The sequence below is a fragment of the Salvelinus alpinus genome, chromosome 2 (assembly GCF_045679555.1).
Source record: "Salvelinus alpinus chromosome 2, SLU_Salpinus.1, whole genome shotgun sequence".
Classification (NCBI taxonomy): Eukaryota; Metazoa; Chordata; class Actinopteri; order Salmoniformes; family Salmonidae; genus Salvelinus; species Salvelinus alpinus.
Genome location: NC_092087.1, coordinates 53,112,267 through 53,136,866, shown reverse-complemented (window position 1 = coordinate 53,136,866; position 24,600 = coordinate 53,112,267). Strand labels below are relative to the sequence as shown.

Here is a 24,600-nt window from a genome sequence, read left to right as displayed (position 1 = left end):
CAACTTATTTTGTGAGTTGCTAAGCATATTTTTACTCACAAACTTATTTAGGTTTGCCATAACAAAGGGGTTGAATACTTGAATACTCAAGACATTTCAGCTTTTCATTTTTAATTAATTTGTAAGAATTTCAAAATACATTATTCGACTTTGACATTATACATATTCAACACACATACACTGAGTATACAAAACATTAAGAACACCTGCTCTTTCAATGACAGACTGACCAGGTGAATCCAGGTGAAAGCTATGATCCCTTATTGATGTCACTTGTTAAATCCACTTAATTCAGTGTAGATTAAGATGAGGAGGCAGGTTAAAGAAGGATTTTTTTTACAGTGTCCCATGTGTATCAAGAATGGTCCACCACCAAAAGGACATCCAGCAAACTTGACACAACTGTGGGAAGTCTTGGAGTCAACATGGGCCAGCATCCCTATGGAACACTTTTGACACATTGTAGAGTCCATGCCTGACGAATTGAGGCTGTCCTGAGGGCAAACTTAATTTTATTTTTATTTAACCTTTAATTAACCATTATTTAACCTTTATTTAACTAGGCAAGTCAGTTAAGAACAAATTCTTATTTACAATGATGGCCTACCAAAAGGCAAAAGGCCTCCTGCATGGACGGTGGCTGGGAAAAAAAATATATATATATAGGACAAAACACACATCACGAGAAGAGACACCACAACACTACATAAAGCGAGACCTAAGACAACAACATAGCATGGCAGCAGCACATGACAACACAGCATGGTAGCAACACCACATGACAACAATATGGTAGCAACACAACATGGCAGCAGTACAACATGGTAGCAGCACAAAACATGGTACAAACATTATTGGGCACAGACAACAGCACAAAGGAAAGAAGGTAGAGACAATAATACATCACGCAAAGCAGCCACAACTGTCAGTAAGAGTGTTCATAATTAAGTCTTTGAATGAAGAAACGGAGATAAAACTGTCCAGTGTTTTTTGCAGCTCGTTCCAGTCGCTAGCTGCAGCAAACTGAAAAGACGAGCGACCCAGGGATGTGTGTGCTTTAGGGACCTTTAACAGAATGTGACTGGCAGAATGGGTGTTGTATGTGGAGGATGAGGGCTGCTGTAGGTATCTCAGATAGGGTGGAGTGAGGCCTAAGAGGGTTTTTATAAATAAACATCAACCAGTGGGTCTTGCAATGGGTATACAGCAATGACCAGTTTACAGAGGAGTATAGAGTGCAGTGTTGTGTCCTATAAGGAGCATTGGTGGAAAATCTGATGGCCGAATGGTAAAGAACATCTCGCCTCTTGAGAGCACCCTTACCTGCCGATCTATAAATTACATCTCCGTAATCTAGCATGGGTAGGATGGTCATCTGAATCAGGGTTAGTTTGGCAGCTGGGGTGAAAGAGGAGCGACTACAATAGAGGAAACCAAGTCTAGATTTAACTTTAGTCTGCAGCTTTGATATGTGCTGAGAGAAGGACAGTGTACAGTCTAGCCATACTCCCAAGTACTTGTATCAGGTGACTACCTCAAGCTCTATACCCTCAGAGGTAGTAATCACACCGGTGGGGAGAGGGGCATTCTTCTTACCAAACCATATTACCTTTGTTTTGAAGGCGTTCAGAACAAGGTTAAGGGCAGAGAACGCTTGTTGGACACTAAGAAAGCTTTGTTGTAGAGCGTTTAAGTGTTTAACACAAAATCCGGGGAGGGTGCCAGCTGAGTATAAGACTGTATCATCTGCATATAAATGGATGAGAGAGCTTCCTACTGCCTGAGCTACGTTGTTGATGTAAATTGAGAAGAGCCTGGGGCCTAGGATCGAGCCTTGGTGTACTCCCTTGGTGACAGGCAGTGGCTGAGACAGCAGATGTTCTGAATTTATACACTGTACGCTTTAAGAGAGGTAATTAGCAAACCAGGCCAAAGACCCCTCAGAGACACCAATACACCTTAGCCGGTCCACAAGAACGGAATGGCCTACCCTATCAAAAGCTTTGACAAAGTCAATAAAAATAGCAGCACAATATTGCTTAGAATCAACGGCAATGGTGACATAATTTAGGACCTTTAAGGTTGCAGTGACACATCCATAACCTGTGCGGAAACCAGATTGCATACCAGAGAGAATACTATAGACATCAAGAAAGCCAGTCAGTTGATTATTGACAAGTTTGTCCAACACTTTTGATAAACAGGGCAAAATAGAAATTGGCCTGTAACAGTTAGGATCAGCTTGAACTTCCCCTTTAAATAAAGGACGCACCGTGGCTGCCTTCCAAGCAATGGGAACCTCCCCAGAGAGGATAGACAGGTTAAAAAGGTCATAGGCTTGGCGATGATAGGGGCTGCAACCTTAAAGAAGAAAGGATCTAAACCATCTGACCCAGATGTTTTTGGGGGGGTTAAGTTTAAGGAGCTCCTTCAGCACCTCAGACTCAGTGACTGCCTGCATGGAGAAACGTTGTAGCGAGGCAGGGGGGAAAATAGATATTTGGAAGGTGTTCCTAATGTTTGGTGTACAGTACTCAGTGTACATATTTACTTTTTAGCAGGTTCCTACCACAACTGTACTTGTCAGCACTCTAAGTAGTTTGGCTTTATATCATCGGAATTGAACTGAGATGTGAAGACCTGCATAAACCATCTGAGTTAATACCTAGGCTTCAGCTCAGCAAGTAAACACTGTTATGTGGTGCGCAGGAGACCTTGGCTTACTTACATAATTATGGTGATGTATTGTATACTGTTGAGGGAAACCGTAAATAAGTGGATTAAATAGACCACTACTACACGCCTATGTTTGATACCTAAAAATAGATCATGTAGGATAAAGATGGTGCACCTGAGAGAGGTTAGGTTCCCCAAAGGGTCGCAAAATATTATGACAGTTTGAATTGACCCTTAGACTCTTTAATTTGACACAAAAAGCCTTGCGAGATAATGACATTGAAACCGTCTCCCCCTGCAAGGCAGAGTAGGCATGAGATTGTCACTGTGTCAAAGCAGACGAGGAACATTTGTAACGCTCTAATTTGTCGACATGAACGCGTCATACAATTGTGTTGTAATGGTCCGCAGAGTTTGATAGTGGCTCTCCTACTCAAACCATGATTTTCCCATTTTTCAGCAATGACGTGGCTTCCGACCCATTGACTTGCTAGACATATACTCGAAAAGATGGAGCCGTTTCAAACTCACTCACCACATATGCCATATAACACATGTATGTTAGGTCAGGATTTCAGGCTTGGATTCATCCACGTGGTGTAAACATCAGATCAGACTTCCTCAAAGTCAGGAATATGCTGGATCATCCCCGTGCTTTCCTCCAGTTGGTTTGGTAATCATTCATAAAGCAGACGGTTGTTGCAAGGCTGTAGTGCTAAATACAATTTGATAAACCTGACTATCTGACTCCATTTGATATTTACAGTAAATCCATGTGCAATCAAGTATTATGTGTTTCGCTGACTAAGATCAAGGAATGGTCATGAGACGTGAATATCAAAGCAAGTATTTTTTAAGAGCTTTGTCAAATTAATGGATTCACATACAAGGCATAAAGCTTAAGTTACAAGGCAATACTGACATTAACAAAGCACAATTCTAGGCATATAGATCCTAAGGTTAACGTACAGGACAAAGCATGAACAAAGAGATGCCTGCTAGGCCTGAGGCCTAGAAGCCTGGTAAATTAAAAAAATATCTTACAACCATTATCCAATGGACAGGATACAGGATACGAGAGAGAACAACAGACCATGAAGCTAAGCCCCTTTTATAAGAATCTGAGTTGCTTGGATTCAAAATCTGATCTGTTGACCAATAGCATTACTGTTGAGTTAACCTCCAATCAGATATCAGACCTACAGTACATGATGTAAAGACAACAGAACCTCTGTTACCCAGAGTTGTGACAAGAGGGGGTTGGTGAGATAAGGCAGCTTTACTAAGACAACAGTTGATTCGAAGAGTCACTTCCGGGGCGGGACCTCGCCACATAATGCTCCCTTGTCTGATTCTGCATCAGACAAAAGTGTTAAAAACCGGTCGGCCAGAACTGTAGTCACTGTAGACAGCATCACTTCAAATTTGTCCATTTGGCGGGTAGCGTTGTCTTCTGCTTTAGACGTGCAAATGTCCTTAGGCAACACCTTCCCTGCAAGCATACTAGAAAGGAATGCTCCATTCTTCTTTGTAAGAGCAAACATGACTGAAGGTACAGCGAGACATCACAGATTCATTCACATTTCAATGAGCATAAGATAAGAAAGAGAGCCTCCTCCGCCGCCACGTTTGACTGACGGATTGCTGCTGAAACACCTGTTTCCCTGTCCTCCGACCGCAGCGCCGCTTGTCGACGCGACAGGACGCTCGGTACTTTGTCATGTTAATGCAGTCTGCCTGTCCGTGAGGACGAGGCAGTGAATGAGACGACAAGCGGTGCCACCGGGCGAAAAGGGTCCATATCAGGGGGATATCTTTTACATTACACATTTTTGATATTCTTTACAGACCATTTCCAATGCGTATTTTGAGTTTTGTGGATTTGCATCGTCCTGACAAATTCGGGAATCCAGATGTGCCTTTTAGACCTATATGATATTGGGATTACTCTGAATATCACACATGGACTAATTCAATATCCTGAGATATGTGACATCCTATTTTCTCTCTTCATGTTGACAAATACTGACTGTGTATATTGCATATCTGTGCTTCCTCAGCACATTCAAGATAGGAAGCTATATTGATTCCGGATATGCTTCTCCTGGCTGAGGTCCCTACGAGGATCTTGATATGCTTTTTGATATGCTGAAAATAAGGACGATTTCTGATGAGTTTCTTAGTTTTCAGCATCTGCTCAATAATTTGACAAATATGATATCCTTATTTTTTTTTTATGCAAAAGTTATTTTTTGATTCCCTCCAGATATCACACATGGTATGGCTCATTAGATATCATACATGGTATGGATATTGACTCATTAGATATCCTAAGATAGGCCCATGTGGATATCTTGCTTTCTCTATATGATATCAACAACTGACAGTAGGCCTACAAAGTATATTTTCTCAGCACATACAATGCATACAGTTGAAGTCGGAAGTTTACGTACACTTAGGTTGGAGTCATTAAAACTCATTTTTCAACCACTCCACAAATTTCTTGTTAACAAACTATAGTTTGGCAAGTCGGTTAGGACATCTACTTTGTGCATAACACAAATAATTTTTCCGACAATTGTTTACAGACAGATTATTTCACTTATTTCAATGTATCACAATTCCAGTGGGTCAAAAGTTTACATACACTAAGTTGACTGTGCCTTTAAACAGCTTGGAAAATTGCAGAAAATTATGTAATGGATGTAGAAGCTTCTGATAGGCTAATTGACATAATTTGAGTCAATTGGAGGTGTACCTGTGGATGTATTTCAAGGCCCACCTTTAAACGCAGTGCCTCTTTGCTTGATATCATGGGAAAATCAAAATTAATCAGCCAAGACCTCAGAAAAACAATTGTAGACCTCCACAGGTCTGGTTCATCCAAGGGAGCAATTTCCAAATGCCTGAAGGTACCACGTACATCTGTACAAACAATAGTACGCCGGTATAAACACCATGGGACCATGCAGCTGTCATACCGCTCAGGAATGAGATGCGTTCTGTCTCCTAGAGATGAACGTACTTTGGTGCGAAAAGTGCAAATCAATCCGAGAACAACCGCAAAGGACCTTGTGAAGATGCTGGAGGAAACAAGTACAAAAGTATCTATATCCACAGTAAAACGAGTCCTATATCGACATAACCTGAAAGGCCACTCAGCAAGGAAGAAGCCACTGCTCCAAAACTGCCATAAAGAAGCCAAACTACGGTTTGCAACTGCACATGGGGACAAAGATCGTGCTTTTTGGAGAAATGTCCTCTGGTCTGATGAAACAAAAATAGAACTGTTTGGCCATAATGACCATTGTTATGTTTGGAAAAAGGAAAAAGGGGGATGTTTGCAAGCCGAAGAACACCATCCCAACCGTGAAGAACGGGGGTGGCAGCATCATGTTGTGGGGGTGCTTTGCTGCAGGAGGGACAGGTGCACTTCACAAAATAGATGGCATCATGAGGACGGACAATTATGTGGATATATTGAAGCAACATCTTAAGACATCAGTCAGGAAGTTAAAGCCTGGTCACAAATGGGTCTTCCAAAAGGACAATGACCCCAAGCATACTTCCAAAGTCGTGGCAAAATGGCTTAAGGACAACAAAGTCAAGGTATTGGAGTGGCCATCACAAAGCCCTGACCTCAAACCTATAGAAAAGTTGTGTGCAGAACTGAAAAAGTTTGTGCGTGCAAGGAGGCCTACAGTTACCTGACTCAATTACACCAGCTCAGTGAGGAGGAATGGGACAAAATTCACCCAACTTATTGTGGCTACCCAAAATATTTGACCCAAGTTAAACAATTTAAAGGCAATGCTACCAAATACTAATTGAGTGTATGTAAACTTCTGACCCACTGGGAATGTGATGAAAAAAATAAAAGCTGAAATAAATAATTCGCTCTACTATTATTCTGACATTTCACATTCTTAAAATAAAGTTAACCTTTATTCCTAAATGACCTAAGACAGGGAATTTTTACTAGGATTAAATGGAATTGTGAATAACTGAGTTTAAATGTATTTGGCTAAGGTGTATGTAAACTTCCTACTTCAACTGTATGCTCTTGACTGAAGTCCATATCAGGATCTTGATATGCATTTTGATTTTCTAAATGAGGACAATTTCTGATGCTTATTTGAGTTTTGAGGGCATGCTCAATAATTTGATAAATATCAAATCCATATCATTCTTTCAGAAACTTGATGTAATTTTTATATAAAGGCACGTGCAAACCCCAAACTAAAAGCACTGTAACTGGTAGCCTAGCAACAAAAATCACGTCTCATTTCCTGTGGAGTTCCAAATATATATTTTTTTTATTTGGGGCCACAAATGTGTGTGTAAACAATGTGTGCTTGAACTGACAACTGGAGAAACAAAGAAGTGAGAAGCTGTTCAGAAAATATCTCAAATAAGTTAGAGCTAATTTGAGATGTTTTATTTATCTACTAACTAGAATCAAGAATAATGAGGGTAGACTGTGGTGTAAATGGTGCTTCCAGGTTTAGCTGTGTGTGTGTGTGTGTGTGTGTGTGTGTGTGTGTGTGTGTGTGTGTGTGTGTGTGTGTGTGTGTGTGTGTGTGTGTGTGTGTGTGTGTGTGTGTGTGTGTGTGTGTGTGTGTGTGTGTGCGCTGGTATCACTCACTACAGAGACAGCCCTTACAAAAAAAGAGATGCATGAGTTATTGAAACTTGAAGCTTTTAGGGTCATCAAATACATTAACATAATTAACCATGTTAAGTTTGGCATTGATATCTTAAAGAAATCAGGATACTTAACAATTCACTTATTTTGACTATGTAACGCTAATGCTTAACATAATAAAACAATTTAAAACTTATCATGGACTACAAGTCAGATTCATTCAAAATTTGGACTCATCATAATAGTCCCTAAAGAGTTTGAGAAAATAACGTTGGTCCATTCAAAGAGGATGGACTATACACTATACAAGTATTTTGGTTTTTGGTATTTTATTAGGATCCCCATTAGCTGTTGCAAAAGCAGCAGCTACTCTTGCTGGGGACAACACAAAACATGTAACATACTGTAATACAGAATGACATAATACAGAACATCAGTAGACAAGAGGACAGGACTACATAAATTATTTTAAAAGGCACACGTAGCCTACATATCAATGCATACACACAAACTATCTAGGTTAAATAGGGGAAAGGCGTTGTGCCGCAAGGTGTTGCTTTATCTGTTTTTTGAAACCAGGTTTGCTGTTTATTTGAGCAATATGAGATGGAAGGAAGTTCCATGCAATAAGGGCTCTATATAATACAGTACACTTTCTTGAATTTGTTCTGGATTTGGGGACTGTAGATGCTAATATGCTCAAATATGCAAAAAATCTTCTTGTCATAAACCATAAAACCAAATTACACGTGAACTTAGTTTGAGATAAGCTAAGTTATTGGTCAAAATAAGTTATTGATATATCAAAAATCCGAGTTTACGTGTCCATTAAATGGTTAGTAAAAGGCACTGTGGGTTGTATTTATAGTGGTTTAAAATTTTGTTTTAAAATTTAATATTTTTAGGTTTGCCTGTTTTGCATGTTATTTTGGCATTAATACGTGTCACATATCAGTTTGCAAACAATGTAAAATTCATACACTACCTTTCCAAAGAAAACTATTTTGCAATTATGTTGCCACAGCTGAAAACTGTTGTCCTGATTAAAGAAGATTTTCTTTGCAACTCTGCCTTGAAGGCCAGCATCCCAGAGTCACCTCTTCACTGTTGACATTGAGACTGGTGTTTTGCAGGTACAATTTAATGAAGCTCCCAGTTGAGGACTTGTGAGGCGTTTGTTTCTCAAACTAGACACTCTAATGTACTTGTCCTCTTGCTCAGTTGTGCACCGGGGCCTCCTACCCCTCTTTCTATTCAGGTTAGAGCCAGTTTGCGCTGTCCTGTGAAGGGAGTAATACACAACATTGTACGAGATCTTCAGTTTCTTGGCAATTTCTCACATGGAATAGCCTTCATATTTCAGAACAGGTCATTTTGAGCCTGTAATCGAACCCACAAATGCTGATGCTCCAGATACTCAACTAGTCTAAAGAAGGCCAGTTGTATTTCTTCTTTAATCAAAACAAACGGTTTTCAGCTGTGCTAACATAATTGCAGAAGGGTTTTCTAATGATCAATTAGTCTTTTAAAATGATAAACTTGGATTAGCTAACACAACATGCCATTGGAACACAGGAATGATGGTTGCTGATAATGGGCCTCTGTACGCCTATGTAGATATTCCATAAACATTCTGCCGTTTCTAGCTACAATAGTCATTTACAACATTAACAATGTCTACACTGTATTTCTGATCAATTTGATGTTATTTTAATGGACAAAAAAATTGCTTTTCTTTCAAAAACAAGGACATTTCTAAATGACCCCAAACTTTTGAACGGTAGTGTATTGAGTTAATAAAGTCGCATACAAACATGGTCTCATTTTTGTTTTCTTGAGTAAGGCAGCTCCAACATGCGGGGGATTCAGCTATCATGATGGAGATCAAAGGTGCCGGCTATCCAAAGGTTTCAAGACCCCCCCCCCCCCCCCTCCTGTGGGAGTTAGCCAGTTTTATGCCGATCGTAAATACCTTGCAGGAACTCTCTCTCCCACTCTGCAGAAATGAGTGTTAAAAATCCCCTTGTTACAACAGAGAGAGATGTTGCAGCACTGTAACATCAAAAGGTTGGACATTGAAACAATATTTCTAACATAAATAATGTGGGAAATGGTTGGTGGGACTTAAACAATAATGATATCAAATCAGTTGTTGTTTTGTGATATCGTTATGACGTTGTACATATTCAAGGGCTCAGGTTTACATCTAAATGTTGTAAAACTTATATGATTAAATATAAAAATATTTGTGAGAAGATGAAATGTGATTTTAGCCTTCTAAATGAGATAGTTGTTTTTCATATAGACTTTTGCCATGTCAGGAATCATGCCCACGTGAGCACAGACATGGCGGCAACGTGATGAAACCGCCCTCCAATGCGAGTGTTTAAAAGGACTCACTGGAGAATTAACATACTATACCAGCGTGGCCGATAGCGTGAGTTGAACGGTACGAAATGGTTAGAAACTCTGAAACTTTCAACAGAGAGGAAGAAAATCTCTGTAGACCAGTACATTGCCAGGTTGCTACTGGCGTGTAAAATGGTTCTAGCTGTACCCTGAATAATCAACCATTGAGACCAGTATACGGATGGTGTTGAGCCGGACGCAACGAATGGTTAGACTCTACCAGACCAGAAAATGGTAAGACTCAAACTCTCGAGTTAAGAAGATAAAGACTACATTGGAACATTCAGTCTGCAGCTGTTGAAGTACTTTAGTCTAGTAAACTCGACCGAGGACCACTGCGTTTCTACTTTTGATTGATCCAATCTAACGAAGACAAGACGGAAAGAACATTTCCCTCCCACCATCATGTGGTACTCTGATGGATCCAGGCTAATGAACACTTCCAGAACAAAGAAAGCCTACTACCACAATTACTAAGTACATTGTGACCTCTGGTGGACAACCAGAGACTTACACACCCAGAGATTTCTGTCGAACTACTCTCCACAGACTGATCGAGTGATTTCAACAGTGCGAGACGACAAAGACATACAAGCGTAAATATGTACATTACATTTCTAAATCCGAATGAGCGGTTGTTAGGGTGTTAAATATCCATATTTATGATGAGCGTATTATTCAACTGTATGTACGATAGTTTAATTCCTTTGTCTCTCCTTCTCCTGCTCTTTCTCCCCCCCCCCTTTCATTGTGTAACAAGTCGTCATATCAGGTTAGTCCACTAGGGACTGTTCATTGCATTATGTAGTAATCAATGCATAATCTATCCTGTGTGTGTTTATGTAATTCTGTGTGATTATTTAGTTAGTTACTAAAAGCCAATTTGTGTATCGCTGAGCATCATACTTTCAAAATCTTATCTAGCAGTCATCATCATGAATCAAGTCGACAATCTCCTGGAAAATCCTATGTAATCCTTGTCATATGAAGATAAATAATGAAGAGAAATTATCGGTGCTCATCGGCCATTGGACATTAACATTACGCAACAAGTTGGAAATCGCAAATTCAACAATGAGTGGTTTGAAAGGAATCAGGGCTTAAGGGGCTCTTTTCCTAGTTTAAAATGATAAACATTCAACATTGGCCATGCTGTCAATGAAGCATGAATTGTGCCGCGCACAAAACAACTGTTAATTCGGACCTGCAAAAACTTGACTTCATTGAGTTCAAGACAATTGGGAATTCTGGAAAAATTAGCTCTGACTGGGAAATACGTTTTGAACGGTCATCCAACTCGGAAGCTGGGAACTCTGGCCTCTTTTTAGAGCTATGACATGAAGATCAATGACATCATCATGATTCGACCTTGTTTTTTTTTCAGAGTTCCCAGTTGTCTTGAAAACACCATAAATCCAGAGAATGCCAGACTTTGATGACAAAATTTGCCCACGAAGGACCGCCGCGCCACCTTCCTGTTCAAGTGAGCACAGCATAACAAGGTGAGTCCAAAAATGTCTTGTATGCTGCTGCATAAATGATGTAATATGCCAGGGAGATATGTATACTGTAGCTAAGAAAGTAATACTAAGTGCATGTTGTGTAGTAAGCTGTTAGTAGCCCATGTGCCTCACCCTAATAATTTGGTCTATTTACTCTTCTTAATTTTGCCTATTGTTCTGACTTGGTGGTGCACATGTAGGCTATAATCTGTTTTAGAGAAATGTAATCATCAAATGTTGTAAGAACTTTCATTGTGTGCTTATATGCCCCCTTTATTTATCCTACGGTTCGGACTTGGTGTACAGGGAGAACACTGTAAGAACGGCCCATGTTCTGAATTCTGTTGCTGTATGTTTCAAAAGTGCTAAACAAATGGTTATATTGACTACGTCCGTCCTAGCTCGCTCATTGATGTCTTAATTGAAATTACGGATTGCCTCTTATCTGCTTGTCATCCCCCTTATGCCATACTTTGTACATCTCAATTGTCAGTAGAAACCACATTTGTTTAACCTGTCTAGCCCCGGAGTTCCGCTAGCGGAACTCCTCCCACATTCCACTGAAAAGGCAGAGCACGAAATTCCCCCCCAAAAATTGGGAAATATTTAACTTTCACACATTAACAAGTCCAATACAGCAAATGAAAGATAAACATCTTGTGAATCCAGTCAACATGTCCGATTTTTTAAATGTTTTACAGCGAAAACACCACGTATATTTATGTTAGCTCACCACCAAATACAAAAAAGCACAGACATTTTTCACAGCACAGGTAGCTTGCACATAACCAACCAAACTAACCAAGAACCAACCAAACTAACCAAGAAACAACTTCATCAGATGACAGTCTTATAACATGTTATACAATAAATCTATGTTTTGTTCGAAAAATGTGCATATTTGAGGTATAAATCAGTTTTACATTGCAGCTACCATCACAGCTACCATCACAAATAGCACCGAAGCAGCCAGAGTAATTATAGAGACCAACGTGAAATACCTAAATACTCATCATAAAACATTTCTGAAAAATGCATGGTGTACAGCAAATGAAAGACAAACATCTTGTGAATCCAGCCAATATTTCCGATTTTTTAAGTGTTTTACAGCGAAAACACAATATAGCATTATATTAGCTTACTACAATAGCCTACCACACAACAGCATTGATTCATGGCAACAGTATTGATAGCGACAAAACCAGCAAAAGATATTAATTATTTCACTAACCTTCATAAACTTCATCAGATGACAGTCCTATAACATCATATTACACAATACATATATGGTTTGTTCGAAAATGTGCATATTTAGAGCTGAAATCCGTGGTTATACATTGAGAAAACTTAGCTTCTTTTTCCCAGAATGTCCGGATATATTTCTGACACTCACCTATTCTGACCAAATAACTATTCATAAACTTTACAAAAAAATACATGTTGTATAGGAAATGATAGATACACTAGTTATTAATGCAATCGCCGTGTTAGAATTCTAAAAATAACTTCAGTACGACATGCAGCTTACGTTATAGCGAGAGAGCGCCCAAAATCTGGGCGCAAACTAATAGTAAACATGTTCGACAGATATATGAAATAACATCATAAATGGGTCCTACTTTTGATGATCTTCCATCAGAATGTTGTACAAGGGGTCCTTTGTCCAGAACAATCGTTGTTTTCCCTCTCGATTTAGCAAGCAAAACTAGCCAAGTGGCGCTAAGCTCTCCTTCGTGAACAAACGCAGAGAACGGAACACGCCAAAACTCCCGAAAAAAAATCAATAATCTGATTCAACTATATTGAAAAAACATACTTTACGATGATATTATCACATTTATCAAATAAAATCAAAGCCGGAGATATTAGACGTCTATAGCGAATGCTTTTCAGAAGCCAATACTGATGACCTTTATGCGTCTTCCTGAACAAAGGAATTCGGGGTCATGTCATTCCAAGCTCTCTCTTTTGACCATAGAAATACCTAGAAACCCCATTTCACCTCTCACAGCCTATTGACATCTAGTGGAAGGCGTATGAAGTGCATGTATAGTCATATATTTCAAGCAAATTGATAGGGAGGCCCTGGAACAGAGCCTCGATTTCAGATTTTTCACTTTCTGACAGGAAGTTTGCTGCAAAATGAGTTCTGTTTTACTCACAGATATAATTCAAATGGTTTTAGAAACTTGAGAGTGTTTTCTATCCAATAGTAATAATAATATGCATATTGTACGAGCAAGAATAGAGTACGAGGCCGTTTAAATTGGGCACGATTTTTCCCCAAAGTGAAAATAGCGCCCTCTATCCTCAACAGGTTTTTAAGCAAGTCAGCCATATCAGCTATGTTTTTTTTAAAGGCAGTAAATGAGGCTGAATGAACTGTTTCGCTGCCAGACAAGGCTCCGCTGATAGCCCGGTGTAGCAGTGGTAAGGTGTTGGGACTGCTGTTGGGACTCTGTAGGTTTGTGGGCACCTTTGTCACCGTTATAATGCAGGTAATGTATTGTTTAGTGTTGTGTTGTGTAGTGGCTTTGCTGGCATGCATCCAACTGTTTATTTTTTTGGCCCCACCAACATTTACATGCTAAAATCTCCAATGAGATGTGCACTTGTTGGATTATTTTGGATAATCCAAAAATAGTCTTATGTAGTTGTTCTATATTGAATTCAGGAAAGGAATATATTCTGACACGCAACACTGAGTTTGTGGATCAGCAGATTATATTTTTGGAAAAGTGAGGAAAAAAAGTTGAATTCTTAATTGCCAGCAATGGCAACAGCCATGTGAATCATCTTGTCACAAACTCAATGATCTCTCAAAGCTGCCACCAAATCACCAGCTGAGTCATACACTGAAGAAAGTGGAGTGTCAGTTATATTCACACATGGGGACAGACAGGAGATAATATGCCAGAGCCGAAATGATGACACATTTCAGCCTGGCCTCAAAGATTAGGCGTAACACAGTAAATGTAAATCTGTGACACTAAAATGTGTATGTTACAATAGACAAAAGGTTTTTAAGTCAAAAACTAAAGGTTGGAGGTTGGTCGGGGTGGATGGGTGGGCGTATTAAATAAAGGTTGCGTGTTTGAAAAACATCACGGACTACTTTAGCATTTTAATTAAATTAGCAATTTTGCAACTACTTACTACTTTTTAGCTTTTTTGCAAATACTTAGCAGGTTAGCTAACCCTTCCCCTAACCCTAACCTTAACCCCTAACTCCTAACCCTAACCTTAACCCCTAACCCCTTGCCTAGCTAACGTCAACCATCTAGCTAACGTTAGCAACAACAAAGTGGAATTCGTAACATATCATATGTTTAGCAAATTCCTAACATATCATACAAATTGCAATTCGTAACATATCATACAAATTGTAATTCATAACATATCATACGAAATGGATGATGGACATACACAAATTAATACATACCATATGAAATTTAACATATCATACTTAATGCAGGGAGACAGATTTATGTTTGCTATGTTATGTCTATCCCTGAGTCCAGGTTGCACATTTACACTGTGTTCCAATAGAAATAGACAAGAGCATTCTGGAACATGGAGCCCCGGGACCATAACCACAAACTGATCTAGGACCATGTCATCTTATTCATTATCATCTATAGGCCAAACCAGATGCTAGATCAGTACTATTCCGAGACTAGTTTTGAATACAGGCCCTGATAGAACCACTTTCCCATGAAGCATCTCAACAAAGTGCCCAATGCCTTTAGCGGAAAGAGGTTGAGCTCCCACGTATGACAGAGCCCAGCTAAGCATCTCTCTATGAGTCTGCCAATGTATTAGAACTTTCAGAGAGAGCGGCCTGCCATTGAGAAATAGACTATTTCTGCAAGGGAAAAGGATTCATATAGCCTTTTGAATGTTATACCCCCAGCCCCAGATCTCTCTCTACACTTTGTTGAAACTATTTAGTATTCTGATCCTAAGGCCTGGTCTCTTGGCAGTAGCCACTGGACAACAACTGTCAGGTTGAGGATTACTGTAAACCTAACTTGAATCCACGGTCATACATTCACAGGAATCACCACAATCATACATTTCTTTTGCACCAGTCTGTATTGTCTGTATTATTTGCTCCGAAGTTTTTCTCCATCTGATTTTTCCTCGCTTCCAAGCTTTTCTGGAAATACCTAATGATACTGATAGCACACATTCCCCTTTTTCTAGGAAAGCTGTTTCTCCTTGTTTCTAAGAAACGTGTAATTGTGCATGTAAGATGAAATTGGCCAACAAAAAGTACGCTTGACATACACAAATGCTATTCAAAATCAACCTTTCAATATAATCTGCACACTGTCTAAAAATGTTTTTTATATGTGTGTGAATTTCCCAAAAATATATACACTGAGTGTGCAAAACATACCTGCTATGATCCCTACTTACAGATGTTTATTTCAACTATCAGCAGGACAATAGGGAATAAATATAAACTGAATGACAGAGCATGGGGACTGGTCTTTATAAATCAATAAGATTTTTGATGTGTAAATGTAAGGATTATTTTGCTCTTCACTCGCAGTCACTTAGGAGCCTAGGCCTACTCCGCACCGGTCACGTTGTACAGAGCCATATTTTCCTAACTGAAACCCTTAATTAAATCGCTTTAGCCGTGATTGTAAAATTAATCAAGGCTCACTTTGTTATTTTTTTTTATAACTAAAATGCTTGACTGTATTTAAAGACATGGATGACTTGTATGCTGTGTGATGACATGCACAAATTACTAAGTGATTGATTGATGTACTGTATATTTAAGTAGGCCTTTATGCCAATAAGAAAGTTACACTAAAACAGCTACAGTAACAAATGCATTTTCGTTTTTTTCTTGGAATGGAAAAACCATAATATTCATCAAATGAATCAAGCTACATTTCTAAAAATCAATCCCATATATTATATGTTCTATTCAAGGCTCCCTTTGACTCTTAGGCCTACGGCGCCATGTCATTTCAATAACTTCGCTTGACGCAACTTTTAAAGGAAGAACCACTGTAACAATCCCCCCCTGCTGATGAAATAGAGGCTGCATCCCAAAAGGCACCCTATTCCCATAGGGCTCTGATATAAAGTAGTGCACTATATAGGGGATTGGGTGCCATTTGGGATGCAATCCCTTTCAGACTTTAATCAAGTCTAGGTTTGTTCACTCATTTAGCTCAGACCTCTTCCCAATTGACTCAGGTCGCAATAAACACAAGAGTGTTTCTCATCCACTACAAAACTGCATTCATTCCCCCTGATTAATAATCCCTAAGAGTCTATTGACGCACATGTGTTTAATATAAAAATCCCCATCAAAATGTGTCCGTTTAAGATCGAGATATCTTTTCTTTTTTTGTAGCATTGGCTGTTTCTCAATCCACCGCATCCGCCTACTGTATGTCGGCTTTCCGCCTCTGCAGTAGAGCTACAGCAGTGTTTGTCAGACCATGAGACATCCCCAAATTTTTCTCACGAAATCGGCTGTGGTGTCCATCTCCATTTTGCTCTACAACCCCCACAAGTGAAGGTAACCCATACAAACAAAATGGAAGAATGGAGGTAGTTTTGTGCCCCCAAAAAATAAGAGGTTAAATGTGACCAAAAATATAGAATTTTCCCTAAACTTATATCTCCTAGATATAGGACAGACACATCAAAACCTTACTCCTTTGATTGTCTTTTTTGCCATTTATGAATGTGTTATTCTATGGATTTCTATGGGCTATAGTAGTAAATATGTATATTTTATACCTAAAGGAGTCCTAAAATTCTAAATCAAATAGCTAAATGATCCATTGTATGACTATCTTAAAACAATTCCATATGTTAGCTTAGTACACCCCCTGCCCCCCCAACAGCTTAGACTTTTAGAGGTTTTTAACTGCCCAATACGAGTCATGCTACAACCCTAAAGGCATCAATTCAAAAACCAATCCACACCCTGCTCAAGTTTTTCCCCCTCAGTTTAGGGAAACAGTACAGGCAAATTAAGTGATTAGATCCATTTCCAGGGTACTGTAATTGCATGTTCTTCTTGACGAACACCTGCGTGTTGACATTGCCCCACGTCTTATTCAAACAACCTTGTTGCAGTAATGCTTAGGCAGATGTTAGCATTAGCGCTAGCACTCGAGGAGCAGTCCAGATGTCTACTTCAGCCTGTTCTGGGGAAGAAGTGGAGCAGATTGTAATGGTGTGTTTGGATAATCAGGATCCATATTATGCCAGGGAAAACACACCCGCGCACTATTGTACTTTCTGGCTCGTTCTCTACCCTTCTGTCCTCCTGCTTCCTATGCTTGGCCATGTGTTCTATGTGATTACTTTAAGCTGTCTCTTTGAAAGAAGGACAAAAATGTGCTTAAATGGGTATTTTAGGTCAAAGAAAGGGCAGCGCTTTTTAACATTGTATCCCTTCGGACACCAAATGTCCCTGAAGAGTATAATGTCGCCCTTATGGTTATCTCATTATAGGTGAGCATACCCAAAGGCCCCTGTACCACATTAAGGCCTCTAAAAAACAGAAGTTAGATGCCAAAAAAACACAACTAGGCTGAAATCCTCTGCAGTAGATGCAGCTACAATGGGCACGTCAAAACTGATAATCAAATGTGATTTCTCTCCAAGTAGTCTGTGTGCTTGGTGGTCCCATAGGCTTTCACGGTAGATCAGTCTGTTCTTGTCCCACTTTCCAGCAGCCCCACAGCGCGCTGTCTAGCGTGAGGAAACGGCCCCCCTCTAAGCAGATCCCTAGAGATATCAAACAGTGCTGCCACTCACCTCGGAGATGGGGCGGTTTGGATTTCATCCCTCCATCTTTTTTTCCCTCTATCAGATCCAATCCACCGTGCAAATCCAATCCACCCTGCAAATCCAATCCACTGACAACCATCCATATATTTGATTCCCAGGGACTACAGATGAAAATGAGCCATCTAGCTATATTTGGTGCAGTGGCATGTTGTACATGGTCCCTGACAAATAAAATAATAAAATAATAATCTGGGATGTCTGGTTTCGGTCTGCGGCCCACTCGCGTTGTTTGTTTTGGTGGAGATCATTATTTATCTTTGTCTATTTACCTCCTTTAACCTAAGAAGTCACAGGCTGCAGCCTATTTTAGGAGTGAAATTAGGAGTGAGTTGACACTATATTTGATGCTAAAGATATCATTCCAGTAAAGGGAAGTGAGGAATGGTTTCTGATGCGAGCTCCAGCTGCCTGGGCTGAATAAAAATAATGTTGTATTGAGATTCATGACCAGAACTACATTGTTGGGACCGTCAGCGATATTTAGACAGATTTGTGTGTATTAGGTATGTGTTGTGAAATTGTAAGATATTACTTGTTAGATATTGCTGCACTGTTGAAGCTAGAAGCACAAGCATTTCGCTAACACCCGCAATAACATCCGCAAAACACGTGTATGTGACAGATATCGTTCGATTTGATTCGATTTGAGGTCTGTGCGATAATTGATGTGCTCCTCGAGGTCTAAGTGTTACTCCACGCCATAATTGAAAGTGACTAATTCGGTTTACACATATTTATGTCTCCCACAGGTCTTAGGAAGCCTAATGTTTGGGACTTAAGTGCCTCCAGTGTTTTCAGCAGCTGCCATTTAGGAAGGAGAGGCCGTAATAATGGCGACTGTAGCTCGGCTCACACAAAGGCGGCTACACACCACAATAATTGACGATTAGAGACCACACGCTGGTGTTGGAGTATTGTGGGCCCGGCCCGAGATAATTACGTTAATACGAAACACCCCACGGCAGAGATCAGAACAGCTGGCGCATGAACGGTAGCGCCCCTGGCTTGCCATCACCACGGTGACGCTTCTGGGATGTGGGCCGTCACCATGAGAAACCATCCCGCAGTCCTCTTGTGTGTCTAGTGAGACCAGTTTAATCCCCTCAACAGGGCAACCGGGGCATTGGGGTGAGGGCTATAGTGGACACTGACTTGGAATGCTATACTGAAAGGGGTGAGGGCTATAGTGGACACTGACTTGGAATGCTATACTGAAAGGGGTGAGGGCTAGAGTGGACACTGACTTGGAATGCTATACTGAAAGGGGTGAGGGCTATAGTGGACACTGACTTGGAATGCTATACTGAAAGGTGAGGGCTATAGTGGACACTGACTTGGAATGCTATACTGAAAGGGGTGAGGGCTAGAGTGGACACTGACTTGGAATGCTATACTGAAAGGGGTGAGGACTATAGTGGACACTGACTTGGAATGCTATACTGAAAGGGGTGAGGGCTATAGTGGACACTGACTTGGAATGCTATACTGAAAGGGGTGAGGGCTAGAGTGGACACTGACTTGGAATGCTATACTGAAAGGGGTGAGGGCTAGAGTGGACACTGACTTGGAATGCTATACTGAAAGGGGTGAGGGCTAGAGTGGACACTGACTTGGAATGCTATACTGAAAGGGGTGAGGGCTAGAGTGGACACTGACTTGGAATGCTATACTGGAAGGCCTGATAGTTGGTCCCGCGCAGGATGCGAGATATACAAACGGTCCGTTTATGACACCATTCACAGTAACAGCCTTGCTCCCAAACTGGCAGGGGGAAACACGTTCCTGTGTGGTGGTGACTTCGTACTTGACTGTCTCAAACGTCTCCCAAGAGGCCACAGAGCGTAACTGGGAGATGTACCTGTTGTTCCACTGCCCACGTTACATAAGGGCAAGAACAGGCCTCAGGCTGTGTACCATTCAGGTATAGCTGCTCTTGTCAGCATTAAAATAATTCAGACTGCTGTCTGTACGTCTGTCCGTCTGTCCGTCTGCCTCTCTGCTTTCCCTCCAACTTCCAGGGTAATACATTTTGTGCCTTTGCCTATTATTGCCAATACAATATTTAATATGTAGTAAAATGACATTGTTTGGCTGCTCCCCCCTCCCTTCCCTGGTGTTAACGGGAGGTTTTCAAAATATAACTTTTTCCAAGAATAACTAGATATTTTATGTTACTGTAGGCAATTTTTTTTTTGATTTTAATTTTTTTTTTCACCGAAGACCTTCATAAACACAGTTCAAGGATTTTCTGATAGCATATATGCAATGTATTTATTAGACTGTTAGAATGTGTGAGTCAAAATCCTGAGTCAAAATCAAAGTGGGGTCCCTCGAGGCCTGGCTTTTCTAGTGTTAATGTGAGGCATACAGTACAGGTGCCTCTAGACTCCAGCCATCTCTGCTGTCCAGTGTGTGTATAACTTTCATCTGGTTTAACCCTATCTTTAACCCTATGATGCAGCAGAAGGCAGTACGTGTGCGTGTGTGCGTGTGTGCGTGTGTGCGTGTGTGCGTGTGTGCGTGTGTGTGTGTGTGTGTGTGTGTGTGTGTGTGTGTGTGTGTGTGTGTGTGTGTGTGTGTGTGTGTGTGTGTGTGTGTGTGTGTGTGTGTGTGTGTGTGTGTGTGTGTGTGTGTGTGTGTGTAAAACAATGCACGGTTTGGGCAGCTTTATACCGAATTGCTGTGGGAGTGGATTTATTTAGAGTCTGTGTATCTCATCTGACCTTCTCATAGCTTCTCCATGTCATAACAACTAAGTAATGAATGGTTCATGTTTTTGTCTCCATCAAATAATTACAAATAAATACAATGAGGAATAATCTGACACGTAGAATATTTACTCACTCAACAGACGCACAAGCGCACACACACAGACACAAACACAAGATACACACAAACACACACACACACACAATTACTCAATTTCAATAGCTCTCTCAGGATTGAAGAGAATCCTTGAGTGTAACTGGGCCTTAATTCTTAACAGCGGCCGTCAAGAGCGACATAGACAAACAATATTCTTTGAGTCTGAAGTATATCCGCCCAACTCAGGTGAACACGTCTAATGGTTGATCTGATTTAGTCTGAATACATATAGAATAGAGAGACTTGGTGGACTGAAAGGTTGGCCTTGCAATTTAAACAACCAATTGAACCAGTCTAGCGTAAACACTTCATCCCCCCCCAGTCTGTTCAGTTACTCAGTTCTTTATTTCTGTACGCAGAGCAACTCATTAAAGTTCTAAGTGTGTGTTCCCGACTTTGGCTTGCCATACGCGGTTAGAGAGGGTTTTGTATCACACGTTCTGTTTCTCGAAGCAAGACTTTGGAGCCCTAATGAGCCAGTGTTTGCCTTCTTTTGTATCTCCGGCTCCCTCTTTCGCTCAGCTAAATAACCCTCTGCCTCCTCGCTCAGCAATGAGGAAGTTCAAAGGACCAATACAGAGAGGCAGGCTCAAACAGCTAACACACACACCGTTCCCGAGTAATCGAGTTATACTTTTTCAGGCTGTGCTGTACAATACTCAGGAGAAAGGTCTTTGAAAATGCTGGTTTTTTGAGGAATTGCGCTCTAACTTTGTTTTTAAGCAGTGCTAGCGAGTTTTGATTCCGTTCCTGTACGAGCTCTCACTCCCTCTTGTTGCCTATCCTCCCCAAACACAAACATTCCTGTTTTATATCTGTCTCATAACGCAAGTTATTCCTTTTCTCATTTTGACTTCAAGTTCTTCTGCGAAGGGGTTTGAGTGTGGGCCATGAATGTGCTATTTGTTTCTTTGAAATAAATGTATTCTGGGTGGTGGGTCCAGGACATGCTGTCCTAAAAACGTCATGGAGCAGATAGAGAACTAGTTTAGGATTTAGACCAGATCTCTTCTCCTCGTTGCGTTCACATTAGTCTTCTGGTGTCTCTGACTGTAGAGTACACATTTAGCTGTCGGCCTCCAACTCATACATACTGTATATACATGAAATAACATATTCAACATACATACACATTGACTATTTAGAGAGAGAGAGAGAGAGAGAGAGAGAGAGAGAGAGAGAGAGAGAGAGAGAGAGAGAGAGAGAGAGAGAGAGAGAGAGAGAGAGAGAGAGAGAGAGAGAGAGAGAGAGAGAGAGAGAGAGAGAGAGAGAGAGAGAGAGAGAGAGAGAGAGAGAGAGAGAATAAACCACAAAGACAACATGGCATGAAATGCTTGAATGGGATTATTGTACAACCTCAGGTAAGAGGTAAACGACATACTTTATTGTTAACGTCCATATCAATCCCTCCCCTGTGCTTATAAAGAGTTTTTATGTTCACCAGTGTCACTCTAACAGTCCACTTATCTACGGAATCGCCGCCCAGTGTTGTCTTTTTACTGCCTTTAGCTTCTACAGCACTTCTACTGTAGTTCTACATTCTATCAGGCATTTGTTAGGTAGCTTTCTGCTCAGACAGGTCAGACATGCTGCTCAGACATGGTTACCTGCAGGGGAAATAGAATATATTGAATGTGATGGGGAAAAAATGAAGGATGTTATTTTATGGGGGAAGAACATTGTCTTGTATATGCACATACTGTATGTTCCGTACTATAGTGACCATAGCGAATCCAGTAGTTGTAGCTACGAATGCCAACATTCAATTATATTAGCATAATTATAGCATGCTCGGCTTTGGAGCATTGCCTCGCTTTGATTCCAGTAGCTTTGCTACGGTGGTGTCAGAAGTGGGATCCACCTTGTGTGGGTTCAGAGATCTATTCCGGCTGCCCTGTGAATCCACACCAAAATTGGGTTCAACCCCTAAAGCTCCACCTCATTTGTGTTTATATTGTCTGACTCTTTTGATCAAAAGCCTTCATTGAACACCATGATTAGGTGATCAATAGAATCAAGTGTATTGCTCGGATGGAGCAAAAACCTGCACCCACACCGGCCCTCGTCACCTGATACAGTGGTGCAGACTTCAGTGGACTTTAACTTATGCACTTGTGCGTAATGCAACAGACAGAGAGGTCTTTAATGATGTCGCTTTGATCATGTAACCATGGAGTTTGGGATTATGGTGAGTTCTACTTCCACTGCAGATACACTATTTAATAACGTTAGAGGGCCACATGACAAAATACTTTGCCAGTTCTGGGAACGAGAGTTGTGCTTGGCACGGATTACACAAGGAGGGACATGGATAGTCTGCGTGTGTGTTTGTGTGCATGAATTAATGCACACATTTTTTGGAGCAGTGTATGTGTGTATATTTGTGTGTGTGTGTTTTTGTACTGGGGAGGAAGGGTTAGGGTTAAACATGAACAGACTGCTATCTGTTTTTCAGCTAACTCATTTAAGCCTTAAGACTTTGTAAACACCCTGGGTCACACACACACACACACACACACACACACACACACACACACACACACACACACACACACACACACACACACACACACACACACACACACACACACACACACACACACACACACACACACACACACAGAGAGAAAGACAGATGCGCAATAAAGAGAGACACACAGATTAGATGAGAGGGTCATAGACGTTAGATGGCCACATTGCTGACACACAACCCATCTATCCAGTACGTGAAATGTGGTGTCAGAAGTCGGATGCTTGCTGGTGTTATGGTAGGAATGTCGGATTGGTATGAATGGAGAACTGTGTGTTTACTGTAGATTGTTCATAACAAAACATCGTCATTCAACAGGAAATGGACACCTGGTTTGATTGATTTTCCGGCGAGCTAATGTCTGCACACTTCTGTTTGAGTACACATCAGAAATCTTAGTCTGAAAGTTTGAAAATGATCGCATTTTCTTGAAGATCCTTGTGAGAAAGAGAGCTTTTTGCAGACAAAATGGCTGCATAGATTTTCCTTGGCTACGTTCGTGCTCTGAAATTAACTCTGCACTTAATTATCATCGCTCAGTTGGAATCACCCATGCAAAACCTCCAACAGATGCATTGTTTTTTTTTTGTGTTTTTTCCCCCACCTTTATTTAACCAGGTAGGCCAGTTGAGAACAAGTTCTCATTTACAACTGCGACCTGGCCAAGATCAAGCACAGCAGTGCGACATAAACAACAACACAGAGTTACACACAAACAAACGTACGGTCAATAACACAATAGACAAATCTGTATACAGTGTGTGCAAATGAAGTAAGGAGGAAAGGCAATAAATAGCCCAATAGTGGTGAAGTAATTACAATTTAGCCATTTTGCAGACAAAATTACATTTAAAAAAGTACAACCGCATAAATATAAAACTCATCTGCAGATGAGGATGTGCAAGTAGAAATACTGGTGTGAAAAAGAGCAGAAAAACAAAAACAAAATATGGGGATGAGGTAGATAGTTGGTTGGATGGGCTATTTTCAGATGGGCTGTGTACAGCTGCAGCGATCGGTAAGCTGTTCAGACAGCTGACGCTTAAAGTTAGTGAGGGAGGTATAAGTCTCCAACTTCAGTGATTTTTGCAATTCGTTCCAGTCATTGGCAGCAGAAAACTGGAAGGAAAGGCGGCCAA

The 24,600-nt window shown here is 40.6% G+C and overlaps 1 protein-coding gene across 4 annotated transcripts in view; it reads left to right on the top strand.

Moving 5' to 3' along the window:
- Window positions 1-24,600, top strand: part of LOC139564705 (disks large-associated protein 4-like) — a 228,772-nt gene that overhangs the window by 120,879 nt on the left and 83,293 nt on the right. For 3 of the 4 annotated variants that reach the window (XM_071384499.1, XM_071384483.1, XM_071384502.1), the window contains exon 3: window positions 11,115-11,232. The exons of the other annotated variant lie outside the window; for it this stretch is intronic. The gene's annotated coding sequence lies outside the window, so the exon portion shown is untranslated. The remainder of the gene's footprint in view (window positions 1-11,114; window positions 11,233-24,600) is intronic. 4 annotated transcript variants of the gene reach the window in all.